This window comes from Sarcophilus harrisii, chromosome 1 (genome assembly GCF_902635505.1).
Source record: "Sarcophilus harrisii chromosome 1, mSarHar1.11, whole genome shotgun sequence".
NCBI classification, from domain to species: domain Eukaryota; kingdom Metazoa; phylum Chordata; class Mammalia; order Dasyuromorphia; family Dasyuridae; genus Sarcophilus; species Sarcophilus harrisii.
The window spans coordinates 640,829,448-640,845,587 of NC_045426.1; the positions used below are offsets into that span (position 1 = coordinate 640,829,448).

General features: G+C 39.3%; 1 protein-coding gene across 1 annotated transcript in view; it reads left to right on the forward strand.

Annotated features, from left to right (window-relative positions):
• The window catches only part of LOC100934670 (gasdermin-D), a 62,548-nt gene that overhangs the window by 20,982 nt on the left and 25,426 nt on the right, over nucleotides 1–16,140 (forward strand). The gene's annotated exons all lie outside the window — the stretch shown is intronic.

Here is a 16,140-nt window from a genome sequence, read left to right on the forward strand (position 1 = left end):
GGTCAGTTAAAGGAACTAGAGGCAAAGGGACCAGTTGAATGCCTTAAAATATTTGAAGAGATTTCATGTGGAAGAGAGATGAAACCCATTCTGTCTATTCCCAGAAGACAGGTCCCATTACTGGGTGGAAGTTGCAGAATAAGATCTAGGTTTGATGTAAAAAAAAAAAAAAAGACAAGATTTCCTAACCATCAGAACAATCCAAAAAAGTTTCACAGGCTGCTTCTAGAGGGTGGTAGCTGGGTGGTTCAATGGTTAGGACACTGGACCTGGATCCAGGAGGTCTTGAGTTCAAATCTAGCCTCAGATACCACTAGGTGTATGATCCTAGACAAGTCATTTAACTTCTGTCTGCCTCGATTTCCTTCCCTGTCAAAAGGGGATAATAATAGCACCTAACTCCCATGGTGTTGTTATGAGTATTAAATGAAATGATAGATATATAAAATATTTAGCACAGGATTATTTCAGAAAGACCTACAAGAATAGCTGGATGCAAAAGGGAATTTCCAAAGACATGAACATGTTGGTTCATTTTGTACAACAAATGTTTGGATAGAAAATGTAATAGAAATAATGAGTCAGAAAAGGAACAAAATTACATGTCAGCCAGAAGGGACACAAAATTTCCCAAACAAGTGATCATTCAGCCTTTGCCTGAAGAGCCCACGACCTCCCAAAGCAGCCTCTCCTAATGCAGCCCAATATCACATGAACTTTTTTGGTTTGTTTCCATATTACACTGTTGGCATATATTGAGCTTTCAATCCACTGAAATCCCAAGATCTTCTTCAATTGAACTGCTTTCTAGTCTCAGTTTCCCCATTAGGTACTTGTCAAATTTATTTTCAGAATTTAAGGCCAAGACTTTACATTTGTAACTCTTAAATGTTATCTTTCTAGAGCCCATCAGTCAATAAGCATTTCCTAAGTGCTTACTGTGTAGTATTCTCTAATGCAGACAAGTGATTCTCATCTATCAAGACCTTTGTGGAACCCATCGCTCCATGTTGGCTATTTGGCACAAGTCAAGCCCAAAATCTGGCACTTTCCATTAGAGATGCTTTCTTCAAGTACTCTTTGGCTCCATCACTGACTGAGTCCACTTCTTAATCCCCATAATTACCTTCTTGCTAGCATCTACGAGGGCAGCTAAGCCGTGGAAGCACCGGGCTTGAGGTCAGAAGACTCCTTTCTGGCCGCAGACGCTAGCTGTGTGATTCTGGGCAAGTTGTCTAACCCTCCTCAGTAAAACGAGTTAGAGAAGCAAATGGGGAAACACTCCAGTACTTGTTGCCAAGAAAACCCCAGATGTGGCCTTGAAGAGTCAGACACCACTGAAACAACTGGATGACAACAAATTAGAATAGATCATTCTAGCTGGTCCATTAAAAACCTAGGAGAGATTCTGTCAAATGAATTGTGCTTGTCACAGTAGTAGGCACTAGCACTTGCTGGTTAATTGATTGACTGACTGCTTTCCCCTACCTGCTTCTCTGATCTACCAGCCCTGGTAACCTGGCTCAGGTGAGTGTGGCACAACCTGTTCTTCATGTAGCCATGCTGGCTCTTTGCACTTGTTGGTTCCTTTTCTAAATATTCACGAACCATCCCTTGAATAATTTGGTCTAGGAATTTTCCAGATAGCAGGTAACGGAGGCAGTACTCAAATTTAAGTCTTCTAACTCCTTCCAACCCAAGTGTGACCTCCTGGTGAGATCCATATGATGGAATGACTTTTGTTTTTACTAAAATTGAAAGTTGTGACATTGTCATATATAGAAAATGTCATACATATAAAAATTTTAAAATAAAATATAAAATGTCATATATATAAAATTCAGAAAATCTAAAATTGGAAAGAGTCTGGCAAGGAAGCATCCCCTAAGAGAGGAGAGAGTAAAAAGGAGCTCCTGGAGAATATGGAGAATAGATGGAGTATATGCTTGGACTGGAAAAGATATGAAAAGTTCACTGGACTCAGAAAGGCCTAATTCTACAGATGACCTGAGAACTAATGCCCATTTGACCTTCCTTTTAGCCTGAAGTCTGAATACCAATGCTTATCACAGCACCTGGTATGTAACTGATACTGCTATATGTAACAAAGGCTTTGCGACTGACTGACTCTTATTGCAAGAAAAACTTTGAAAAGGAAAAACTCACATCATCTCAAGAGTTAGAGGGGCTGTGAGAACAACTAATCTAGAAGATTATCCAAGCTAAAGAAGCAAGCCTTGTCATGAAGTAAAGGGACTCCTAGCTGCAATAGATGTGAGGTTCCTGCCAACGCTAAGATTCTCTGATTGTGATACATTCTTTGACAAACTCTCCCTCTTCTTCCCACAACTTTTTAAGACACAGGACCCCTGTGTCCTGCTTCTATGCCTTCTCTCTGCTCCCAGTATCCTCTCTCCAGTTTTGTGTGATAAACTCATTTTTATTTTTTGCTGAGGTAATTGGAGTTAAGTGACTTGCCCACACACACAGACACTTATTGGTAAGTGTCTGAAGCCAAATTTGAACTCAGGTCCTCCTGACTTCAGAGCTGGTACTCTATCCCTTTGCCACTTAGTTACCCCTGAACTCATATTTAAAGTCCAACTCCAATATCTTTTCTTCAATTTGTTTATCTAGGTATCAATCTTACCCTGGCTGCAGGTTTTACCTTGTCCTTTATTTCATCCTTCTTGTGAAACTCTGGGCATTATAGTCCACAACCTGGATTTCTACCTTCTCCATCACACCACAAGGAGAGGGCAAGCTTTCCATATCTTCCCCAGAATCTGGTGTAGGGTTCCACATTAAACAGTGGTTTGCTAGGCACCAAATTAGTGTTTGTTACACTCTTTAGGGAAGAACATAAGGCTGTCTTTGGAGGACAGAAGGTAGTTTAGTCTGGCTAGGCTCTAGAGGAAGCAGAATGAAATAACAGCAGGAAGAAATTCAACTTTGAATCAGTTGCTGACAAGACTGGAAAGCCTCAGTTGTGCTTCTATTCATACCATCTGCAGGGAGTGTCTCACTTTTATTTCTCAGAGCACAGGGTACCTAGCACAAACCTTTATGTGCAGCAGGTGTTCAAGAAATAAGCAATGAGTGACAGATTCTCTCTCCTTGCCATTTCCCTATTTGGCCAAATGTAGGAGTCAGTGGGTAGGAGTGAGGGAGGAGAAACAAGAAGAAAGGGAGGAGACACAGCGCTGGGAGTGGTTGGTTTGACTGCCCTCCATTTTACTGCCATGGACTTTCCCAAAAACTGGAAGTCAGGCTGGGAGGGATGGACCGAAGCCAGAAAACAGCAGCTCTCACATTTACAATCTGATTTCCTCCTTTCCTGGAAATGGTGTAAGAATAAAAGGGCGTGATGAGGGCAAAAGCCAAACGCTTTCAGTTTTGGTTGAGCAGCTCTCTTTGAAACACAGTTCATTCTATAAGTTGGGAGAAACGCCTGCTCCACCTCATCCTCACACGGCCATCCACAGATAAAGATTGCCAAGGTAAGCTGGGGCAGAAGCAAAGAGGAAGGGGGATGGGGTTGGAAGGAAAGACACTTTAGGGAAAAAACCCGGCGAAGAATCAGCTTGGTATTTTGTAACCAGCACAATTCTCCCGGAACATTAAAAAGTGATCCAGAAAGTCTGTATAGAAGAATTATACACGTTTATCATATGTTGGATGACTTGCCGTCCGGAGGGGTAGTGGGGAGAGAGGCGGAAGAGAGGGGAAAATTTAGAACACAAGATTTTGTAAGGGTGAATGTTGAAAATTAACCATGTATATATTTTGAAAATAATTTTTTTAAACACTTTAATTAATTATTTTTTTAAATGGGCCAGAGTCAGGGGCTGACTCTCATTTCCCCATTCCTTCTGGTTCCTCTTCTTAGATGTGCTGAGAGAGGAGGGAAAGCCGGACAGGTGTGCAGGTGGGATTCCCTAGCATAGTCTATTCTGAGAGAAGTTAGGCAGGCTTACGAGGCTCTCAACTCTCTGACCTTGACCCTAGGATTTTAAAGAACAGTTTCCTAAGATTACATCATGCCCTGTTCCTTCTCCAGCCCTGTTACCTTTTACTAGCAGTATGGCTGGATTCCCTTTCCCCAAAACAGGAAGAAGATGGTGGTAAAGTTTAACCATGGCCTCTTCCTCAAAACTTGTCTCTTGGGGATAGCCAAAATTGCACTGCTTGCACCTCCCAGGCAGTAACAGACAAGGAGGTCCTGCTGCCTGAGCCCAGTCTGCTGGCCTAGAGATCGCAGTATTCAACAATTAGGCCCCTCCAACAGAGTCCAAGATGAAAACTCCCTTTACTAAAATGTATTGATGTAAGACTCAGGTTAGGAAAAAAAAATGAAAAATGAAAAGTTTAAAGTTTAAAAAAAATTTTAATAATAAAAAAAGACAGGTTAAAGCACAGACATTTTGATTTGTACTAGTTCTAAAGTACCCTAAGTGTGTCACTCATTTAGTCCCCTAAGTTAGCAATGATCAAGAAATTTCAGTCTTTCTTCTGAACCTTTATAGTACAGGAATCTCAATTCCTCAAGGATTTGTCCCAGTCTTTGACTTCATGTATTTTTTTTACTTGCCAGGGTGATTCAGTTCCCTTCTTTTTTTCCATGAAGAGCTTGTCCCTTGTTTATCCTCACATTTTCATTTTCTCCTTATCAGCTGGCTCCTTCCCAACTCTAAAGCAAGCATATTCAGGCCTTTTCTATCCTTTAAACAACTCCACTTGACCCTGAAGTATACTTTCAAGCCAAAGGTTCTGTACTTGGCATCTATAGATAGGGTTCAGGGAGTCAGTGAAATTGGAAAGGGGGAAAATTACATCTTTATTTTCAATTATATTTGGTTTCCTTCATGATCTTAGGTATTTTATTTTTTGCATTTAAAAACATTATTCAGAAAAGGAAACTTAAATCCCTAAAAGGGCTTCCTAGACTGCCACACCTTTGGCAGTCCAAAGGTGTCCATGACAAAGATTAAGAATTTTGCTTTGAACTTCCTCCTCAAAAGTCAAGTGGTATAGTAGAGAGAATGTATTTCCCGAAATTAGGATGTTCAAATCAGATGTCAGATACTTACAAGTTATGTATTATCTTCCATTTCACCTTCTGTAATGTTCTTCTCTAAAATATAATGTTATCTGGGAGTAGGTTTCTTAGGGGGCTTCTGGAGGCAGCCTTCGTTTCAGTTCAGTGTAATAACCCCAAATGCAGCCAGGAGTTAAAAGTCCAAATCCTTTATTGTTTCCTTTTAAATTTTGTCTCCTTCCTTGGGACCAGTTAGCTTTCTTAGAGTCATATCTCTCTCCTTGGTTCCAAGAGCTCCTGTCGCTAGTTCTTTGCCTCTGCCAGCTTCAACCTACAGCCAGCACAAAGGTGGAAGATGGAATGAATCTGTCTCCACCTCCGAGTGTGGGCTTGTGTGTCTGGCCCTGAGAACTTCTTGCTTATATGCTGTACACTTGAGTATATACCAAATCATTATTTGTTGTAGGATTAAATCACTGTCTCCTCAATTCCACTTAGTACCTTGTTTCAAGTTCTGGCCCATAACATCTCCTTGTAGGATCAGATCAATCATACTGAACCATGCTAAATTAGATAATTATTGTTTCTATCAACTTCACTTTCTTAGTACCTTGTAAGAATTTTAACATCTCCCACTTTACTTCGATTTAAAACATAGGTGGTCATGACCTCCCTGACTTCTCAAGGATGTGAGAACCCCCCAAAAAGGAGGTGATCACACTTTCCTTGACTGCTCACAAAAGGAGTGAAAATGACATAAAAAGAGGTGATCATGCCCTCCCTGATGTCTCAGGAAGGGAGATGAAAACACCAAAGGAAATGGGAAATCAAATCAAATTAGCGGATTTCTGAAGGGGCTCACTTGAAACAGGTATACATAAATCCATCAATATGGGAGGTGTTACACATAATTATATAAATTACATAAGTACATAGCAATATAACACAAGCTAGTAGTAATGTAACAAATAATATGAATCAATATTAGGAATTATACATGTCCATAAGTCCTAGAAATAGTCTAAGAGAAATCTATTGTCCATTTGTTCATGTGTCAGGAATCCAATAATTCCTGTAAGTTTTGAAGTCCTGCAATAGTCTCATCAAAAATTTTTCATCATTTTTCAATGATTCCTGCTGGTTTTCAAGTCTTGTAACAGTCTTATCTTCTGTTAGGGAATCCAATGATTCCTGCAAATTTTGTTCTTAATTCTTCTCCTTTATTTCCAGATTTTTCTCTTTTTCTGTCTTTCTCTGATGGACAAGGCGACCGTGGCTTGTTGGCACCCATCTGATTCCTTCTCCATCTGTAGAAATACAAGCAAACCCTCTTTCCCAAGCAGTTAACCTATCTGGTCCCTTCCATTCACCACTTTCTGGATATCTCCACATCACCTGGCAATTGTCTAAAGATAGTAGAGCTGCTCGCACTGGACACTGCCCTTCCAGTGGGTTATAAAACCTGTCTGCTGGAGCCAGTGCATCTTTATCAAAAATTTAAAAATTAATGGTATAGAGAACTAAATTTAGAAGTTATCTAGGGTTATCCATGGCTCCCCCTTTCTTTTGTTTTTGGAGGAGCATTTTAATGTCTCTGTTTCTTCTCTCTATTATTGCCTGACCTTGAGGATTAAAAGGTATGCCAGTGGTGTGTAAAATCTTATACTGTGCACAAAAGTGTGCAAAATGTTTAGAAGTATATACAGGCCTATCTCTCTCCTTGGTTCCAAGACCTCCTGTTGCTAGTCCTTTGCCTCTGCCAGCTTCAACCTACAGCCAGCACAAAGGTGGGAGATGGAATGAATCTGTCTCCGCCTCTGAGTGTGAGCTTGTGTGTCTGACCCTGAGAGCTTCTTGCTTATATGCTGTATTCTGAGTACATACCAATCATTATATCACTCGGAAACCATTATTTGTTATAGGATTAAATCACTGTTTCTTCAATTCCACTGAGTACCTTGTTTCAAGTTCTGGCCCATAACATCTCCTTGTAGGATCAGATCAATCATACTGAACCGTGCTAAATTAGATAATTATTGTTTCTATCAATTTCACTGTCTTAGTACCTTGTAAGAATCCTAACAACCTTCCTCAGGTTCTTCCTCTGTCAATTGGGGATAATAAGAGCACCTACCTCCCAGAACTATTTTGAGGATTAAATGGGACAGTAATTTTAAAGATCTTAGTGTAGACACATAGTAAGAGCCATGTAAATGTTAGCTACTCCTCAACCCCTTGCAGTGCCATGAAATCTGAAGAGAACATACAGAAATAGGGGAGAGCAGTAACTGAAGATGTGAACTGAGAAAGTCAGCAGAGTTAGAAAAAGTTAAATGACTGTTGGTAACCATAAAGAAGGAAGTTTCAGTTTAGGATGAGGGCAAATGCCAGATTACAAAGAGTTGAGAAGTGGAAGATGAAGTGAAAACAAGAGCTACAGAAAGTCTTTTCTAGATTTGGCTAAGGAAGAAGAAACCTCACATTTTTTTTGGCTGTCCTCCATGCCTGGAATGTTCTCCTTCCTCATCTCCCCATCTTGACTACTCAGGTTTCAAGTCCCAGATAAAATTCCACTTTTTCCCGGAAGATTTTCCCAAATTTCTCTTCCTTCTAACACCTTCCCTCTGCTGATTACTGCTAATTTATCATACACATATATGTATATATATGGACAGGTGTATATGTATGTCTACATGCATATGTGTATATCTATAGACATATATATCTATATATTAGATATACACGTATGTATGTAGACACACACATATATTATACATATGTATATATAGATATACATATAAGAATACATAAAATAGTTTGCATATAATCTCTCCTATTAGATTGTGAACTCTTCGGGACAAGGGCTATCATTTTCTTTTTTGTATGCCTAGAACGTAGCACATTGCCTGGCACAAAGTATGTGCATGACAAATGTTTTTGATTGACATCTGTCTGATGGCTTACTTGTAAGCATTAAACTGACTATCCTCTCCTTTAGGAGAGAAAGAGTCAGAGAGGTGGTGTTCTTTTCTTTAAAATAATAAGATGGTTCTCTGGGAGAAAAACAGGTTTCTTGGGGAGGTTTTCTAAAGGCAATGCCAGTTATACAAGTGAAATAATCACCCAAATGCATCCAGATGCTAAAAGTTCAGATCTTTATTGTCTCCAATAAAGCCTGGTTAGTTTTCTAGAGGCCTATCTTTCTGCTTGGTTCCAAGAGCTTTGCAGCTCAGTCCTCTTACCTCTCTGCTCCCTTCAGCCTCCAGCCAGAACAAAGATGGAATGAATCTCTCTTGCCTCCAGAGAGGGCTTTGGGCTTCCTCCCAGAGTGCTTCTCCAACCCCTGGGAATGTTCCTAAGTAACTCAAAGCTAAGAGCCTCTTTATATATGATCTCCAAAGGTTAACTCTCCTTCTGGAGGCAGGGATTATGAGGTGTGAATTTGGATATCTCATACTAAACCCTGAAATCTCCCAAATGTGTGAACTCCAATGAGTACTTAAATACTTCTTGCTTATATGAGCTTCTAAAGGTGTGAATACAAGCATTGTTTCATATCAGTTGTACATTAGTATCTTGTTTCTAGATTCTGGCCCAAAATATCTCCCTTTGTAAGATCAAATCAATCATACTGAACCATGCTAAATTAGATAATTATTGTCACTATCTACTCTAATGACTTAACAGTTTGTAAAGATTCCAACAAGAGACTCTAACTAGCTTCTGTCCCGCTTCTTCTCCCTTGCTCTTCCCAAGACCATGCCATCTACATTTGAGTGCCTGTCAAAACATCAGCCAAAGAGCTGAGCAAAAATGGGGAGCTGATCCCTGTGGAAAGCCCTCAAGAGCTCCAGCCACTTCGAAGTCCCTACTACCTGGTCAGGAAGAAGACTCAAGAGCTTCTGGTTTTGGAGTCCACAGTATGTTTGGCTCAATTTGACTCTCAAAGACATTCTTGGATCCCAGCTCTCCAGAACTAGGTACATACTCCCTAGGGAAGTGAGAGAATGATCAGTGCTAGAGGGTGAGAGGGAGTTAGATAAGGCTTTATCTTAAGCCTTAAAGTATAAATAAATATTTATTTATACTATGAAGGAGAAATGGGCTCATCAGACTTGGCCAGAATACACACTTTTGCTGGACTGACTTCATGGCTCCATGTGGTTCTGTATCACTACATGTCCAGCCATCCCAAGCAGAAGTTGTGGATGAATTGGGGAGGCACTGTAGAGCCATGGAACCAGCCAGAGACTTGGGTTTGGGCCCTCAGTTCTTCCACTTAATAAAGTTTTGACTGGGGATAAATCACTTATCTGCTCTGAGCAGATCTGGAAAATGAGAAAAATATTGGTATTTTCTACTCAGGGTAGGTGTGCAGAAAGCACTTTGTACATCTTAAAGTGTTATAGAACCGTAAGTTATTGTGATTGGGGAAGTATAGATAAGGTTGGAGTCCCAGAGGCTTTTACCTTGTTCCATGTGGACTCTTCCCAGGTTTACTGCTCTGTTTAGCTAAGGATTGGTCTTCTCTCTCCAGAAGTGATCCAGAATGGACCATCTCCACTTAATGATGAAGTAGATGGGAAGGTGTCTGGCAGTGTGGGAGGTGGACTGCCTCTGTGCAGGGCAGGATTTCAGGACAGACTTCAAACAGAACAAGATCTGGAGGTCAAGACTTCCTCATGGTGCCCCTTCACACCTGGGACTGCTTACAAAAAGAAAGGTAGAAGAATAAACAAGATAGACTGAGAGCTCTGGTGACTTCTCTTGAAGGATGAGGAAGTGGAGGAGGAGGAGGGAGTAAGAACAAGGAAAGGTACCTGGGACAACCAGAGAGAAATAGAGTAAGTTTTCCTTGTATAGGATTGAATTTACTATATATCAACATCCACAAATGTGCTATATTGTAAGAAACATGGATAAGACCCTGTCTGTAACTCCATGGAATCTCACATACTAATGAGGGGATGAGAACAATACATTTAAACCACAATTGACAATATTACATAAGAGTACAAGAAAAGGTGAAAATAAGTTCCAAGGAAGAAGATTATTCCAACAGAGATACATCCTGAAATGTTTACTAGGAAGGGGCATTTGAATTTAGTCTTTAAAATGATGATTAGGAATTTAATAGATAAACAGAGTAAGGAAAGATGTTTTGGAATAGGGAGCATATAAAACATAAAAGTATTAAAGGGTATTGTTTTTTTAATTATTTATATCTTTTGTTTTACCCAACTGCCATACCTAAATGGCTCTCCCAGCTAACAATCCATTCCTTGTGACAAAGAACATAAAATATAGGAGAATATGGATCAGCAAAACATAGCAATATGGCTACTGAGTTTGATTTGTATATATAATATTCTATAACCATAGTCCCTCACCTTCAGGAAGAAAGAAAGGTCTCATTTTCTCCTCTTTTAATCTTCAAGAACAAGCTCTGTCATTTTAATTATTTAATATCAAGTTTTGGTTTTGCTTTTCCTATTTATACCATTGTAGCCATTGGGTGTATTCTTTTCTTGTTTGTGCTTATTTTAGTTTTTATCAGTTTACATAAGCCTTCCCATGTTTCTCTGAATTCTTCAAACTGTCTTTCTCTGACTAATACATTCAGGTGCTACAATTTGTTTAGTCATCTACTTTGTTTCCAATTCTTGGCTATCATAAAAAGTGCTACTATGAAGCCAACCTTCTGTTTTGAAGCTCCTTGGGGAACATATGGCTAACAACAGGACTTCCAGGTCCAAGATGTGAATATTTTAGCACCATTCCATCATTTACAAAAGGACTGAACCAATTCATAGATCCATCTCTAGTGTATTAATATCCCTATCTTTCCACAGCCACTCTAACATTGCTTGTGTCTATTTTTTGTAATCTTTGTCAATTTTTTAGATGTAAGGTGAAACCTCAGGATTTTTTTTTTTGATTTCCTTTCTGAGGGCAGTTTCAAACAGTCCTATTTAAAAGGATTCTAAAGATTGCGGAATCACGTGAAGTAAGGTAGGAAATATAGATGGGCATCGGATTGAAAGAAGGTCTTAAATGTCAAAAAGAGGAGTTTGAATTGTATTTATAATGTAACAGGGAGTCCTTGAAGACTTTTAGCAGAGATATGACATGACCAGATTGACAAATAAGGAAGATTAGTCTGATAGCAATATGAAGAACTGATTAAAAGAGGGAGACAATGCAGGAGCCAGGACGGCCTATTTAAAATCAATTGAATTAATTCATGAAGGAAGTAGTTAGGAATTATTGTAGTAGTAGTAATTAGGACTACTACTAGCAGTAGTAGTAGTAGTAGTGTATTGAGAAGAGGAAATAGATGTAAAAGATGATCAGATTAACAGTACCTGCTAACTAACTAATTAGATGGGAGAAATGAGAGAGTAGAGAGGCAGCAAGTAACTGTGCTACTAGAGAAAGAAATAAGAAAATCAGTAAATGCATCTGGGTTACATATGAATGAACTCAATTTCTGGCTGTTAGAACTTGAGGTATCAGTGGGATATCCTAGTGGAACTGCCCTGTAAATACCCGAGACAGAATCCAGGGGAAATGACATTGGATTTAGACAATGAGGAAATAGCTACCTTTGAGTCTCAGTTTTTTTTTTTTTTTTTAAACTTGAACTGAAACTCTATAAACTGCTGTCCTCTCCTGGTTGCTCAGTATAGATTCATTTTAAAATGAATAATTAAAAAAGTATAGTTCACCAGACTGATTTCAGAAAAGCTCCAGGCTTTTTTAGAAGACTTACATGAACTGATCCTAAAATGAAGTGAGCAGAACATTACATACACAGCAGCAAGAAGATTATGTGATGATCAATCAGATAGACTTGGCTCTTTTCAACAATGAGATGATTTGAGATCATTCTAGTAGGCAGATCCAATAGATCCAAAAAGATGGAAAGTGCCATCCTAAGAGAGAACTATAGGAGACTGAATATGGATCAAGCATAGTATTTTTACCTCTTTTGGTTGTTGTTGGTTTCCTTGGTTTTTTCTTTCTTTATCATGTTTTTCCCCTTTTAATGTAGTTTTTCTTGCACATCATGATGAATATGGAAATATGTTTAGAGGAACTGCACGTTTAACCTATATTGGATTGCTTGCTGTGTAGGGGAGGGAGGAAGAAGAGAGGGATAATGAGAAAGTCTTGCAAAAGTGAATGTTGAAAACTATCTTTACATGTATTTGGGAAAATAAAAAGCTATTTTTTAAAGTATAGCTCACGTTAGCCAGGAAAATATTTTTAAAAGGGTGTGTAGTTTTCACCAGGGGCATGCTATAGAGAAAAGTATTTTTTCTTTGAGACTTTGGCATTGATTATAGGTGTTATGGGGCAAACTTGAAACAAGGTGCTAAGTCAGAGGAATTGATAGAGACAATAGTTATCTAATTTAGCATGGTTCAGCATAATTGATTTAATCCTACCTCTGGTTTAAATAATCTGGCCTATTATGGGCCAGAATTTGAAACAAGGTACCTAAGTGGAATTGAGGAGAGAATGGTTAAATCTAATTTAGTATTGATTTGATTCCTACAACAAATAATGGTTTCCTAGTGATATAATGATTGGATATACTCAGTGTAAGGGCATATAATCAAGAAGCTCTCAGGGCCAGAAGGACAAACACACCTAGAAGCTCTTGGAGCCCAGCCAGGATCTCAGTCTGGGAGATTCAGAAGCCAGAGAAAGTGGCAAGAGTTTAAGCTCTTGGAACCAAGGAGAGAGATAGACCTCTAAGAAAGCTAACCAGGCTCCAGGAAAGGAGACAAGACTTGGAAAGAGACAATAAAGGATTTGGACTTTAATCCCTGGCTGCACTTGTGGTGATTACTGAACTGAAAGGAAGGCTGCCTCCAGAGACCCCAAGGAAACCCCCAACAAGAGAATATTGCATTTTAGAGAAGAATATTACATTTTGGCATCCAAACATGGGCAAACACGATCCTGATTTCAATGGAAAAGTCTCTGATCCTGATTTCAGTGGAAAAGTCTCCTCAACCCAGAAATTAGACAAAATAGACAAGGAAACTTTGTTAAAGGGCTAAAGTAGTACTTCAGCTAAAATGGGACAGATGTTTAGAAAACAGCCTTCTTTTTCCAATTCAAGGAAAATGTAGAGAGCACTGTCAGACTTATGAAAAGCCAAGGTTTGATTATAATTTAGAGCAGATCACTGAAATTTTAGAAACTGTATAGTAAACATCTCCTTGGTTATTTAAGGAAAAGAATTGGATCTAGAGGAGTGGAAATTAGTAGGAGAGCAATACCAATCTCTACAATGAAAATGAACCTGACTCAATGTCCAAAGATACACTTTTACATATATATAACACAACTGCTTTAGGAAATTATTTAAGTTATAGAATAAAGAAAAAAAAAGAGGAGCAGGAGAGGGAGGATCCAAATAAACTAGGTGAAAAGGATGAAGAATCAGATAAGAATGGAGTTAAGTACAATTTAAGTGTGGTGCTCACAGCAGGAAGCATTAGGGCATTCCCCATTCCCTGACCTACCTACCTCAATTAACCCTTCATGGATGGAGGGAGAAAGAGGAGGGGGACAGGCAGTGACACAATCGGCACCACCTATGAAGCAACCTATGACAAGATTACAAAAGGCACTGGTTAGTGCAAAAATGAAGGACAGGACATATCTGATTTAACAAATGCATACCCTGTGATTGAAGAGCTTGACCTTTCAGGTCAAAAAAAGGAGAAGATACACCTCTGATTTGGAAAAATCAAAGATTTAAAAAAGGTTGCCCTCTTTATGGGGCTACATCATCTTATGTTAAGATGTTACTAGAGAATTTGGCTTATGAAATCTTAACCCCTTGTGATTGGAAATCCATAGCAAGAACACATTTGGAATCTGGACAAAATTTGTTGTGGCTTTCGGAGTATAGTGAATTATGCAAGATACAAGCCCAATAAGCAAACTAAAGTTAATATACAGATCACCTTGGCCAACTAGCAGGTGAAGGTCAGTATGCAGAGAATTCAGCATAGATTAATTACCCCATAGGAGCTGTATGAACAAATTGCTACTGCTGCAACAAAAGCTTGGGGTTCCCTCCTAGGGAAAGATCAAGGGGAAGCCTTCACAAAAATAGAGCAAGATCCCAATGAACCCTTTGCAGATTTTGTGGAAATTCTCCAGATAGCTGTCACAAGAACCACTGGAGAAAATGCAGCTACAAGAATTATGATAAGACAACTGGCTAAGGAAAACGCTACTGAGTTTTCAGAAGAATTATATGGGGACTACACAAAGATGATCCTTTAGAGGAGATCATAAGACGCGTAGCCACAATGGCACAAATACTTATTATACCCAGACTATGATGAACATGGGAAGATAGGGTCCCTCTTGGCAAGGGACTTCTAGAGAAACTGTCAATGCTTTCAATGTGGAAAAATAGGACATCTGGAGAGCTACCTTGTCAATAGGTACAGAGATAGAGTAAGAGGACAGGTGAGAGAAAACCCAAAACCCCATGTGCAAATGCAACTGAGGCTTCCACTGGAGCCTTCAGAATGTAGATTGACCTAGGGAAATGAGAGGCAGGGCCCAGCTCCAAGCTATCATCACAAACGACAGGTAGGGCATGATGGCAGCTGAGGTTACACCTTTAGAAGCTTCAAGATTCTGATGTGATCAATCAGGAAAAGCAATCATATGGCAGAAAGGGATTACAATTGGAAAGAATAAAGACTTTTTTTAACCCAACAGAGCTGGGCTATGTCCAGTGTGATGAAGCTCCAGTGTAACCCATGAAGGGTTAATTGGAAGTAGGTAGGTCAGGAATGGGAATGCTCCTAATACTTCCTGCTGTGAAGCACCAACACTTAAAATTGTACTTAATTCCATCCCAGGTGATGAGAAGAGATTTAGAAAGTAGTGAAATAGAAGGGACCAGATAGGTTAACTGCTTGGGGGAGAGGATTTGCTTGTATTTCTACAGCTGGAGAAGGAATCAGATGGGTGCCAACAAGCTGAATTCACCTTGTCCATCGGAGAGAGACAGAAAAAAAAGAAAAACCTCAAAACAAAAGAGAAGACCTAAGAACAAAATGTGCAGGAATCATTGGATGCCCTAACACAAGATGAGACTACTGCAGGACTTCAAAACTTACAGGAATTATTGGATTCCTGGTACAAGAAGTAATAGACAATAGATTCCTTTTGGACAATTTCTAGGACTTATGGACATGTATAATTCCTCATGTTGTTTCATGTTGTTTATTACATCACTACTAGCCTGTGTTACTATGTGCTTATGTAATTTATATAATTATGTATAATACCTCCCATATTGATGGATTTATGTATACCTGTTTCAAGTGAGCCCCTTCGGAAACCCACTAATTTGATTTGATTTTCCATTTCCTTTGGTGTTTTCATCTCCCTTCCTGAGACATCAGGGAGGGCGTGATCACCTCATTTTATGGTGTTTTCACCCCTTTTTTGAGCAGTCAGGGAAGTCATGATCACCTCTTTTTGGGGGTTTTCACCTCCTTGAGAAGTCAGGGAGGTCATGACCCACCTATGTTCTAAATCAAAAGAACGCAAGAGATGTTATGTTCAAAAACTTGAAACAAGGTGCTAAGTCAGTGTAATTGATAGAGACAATAGTTATCTAATTTAGCATGGTTCAGTATGATTGATTTAATCCAACAAGGAGATGTTATGGATCTTGAAACAAGGTACTAAGTGGAATTGAGGAGACAATGGTTAAATCTAGTTTAGCACTGATTTATTTCTACAACAAATAGTGGTTTCCTAGTGATATAATGACTGGTGTATACTCAGTGTGGGGCATATAAACTAGAAACTCTCAGGGCCAAAAAGGACAAGTGCACTAGAAGCTCTTGGAGCCTCAGCCAGAATTCAGTCTGGGAGATTCAGAAGCCAGAGAAAGCAGGAGGAGCTTAAGCTCTTGGAATCAAGGAGAGAGATAGACCTCTAAGAAAGCTAACCAGGCCCCAGGAATGGAGACAAGACTTGGAAAGAGACAGTAAAGGATTTGGACTTTAATCCCTGGCTGCACTTGTGATGATTACTGAACTGAAAGG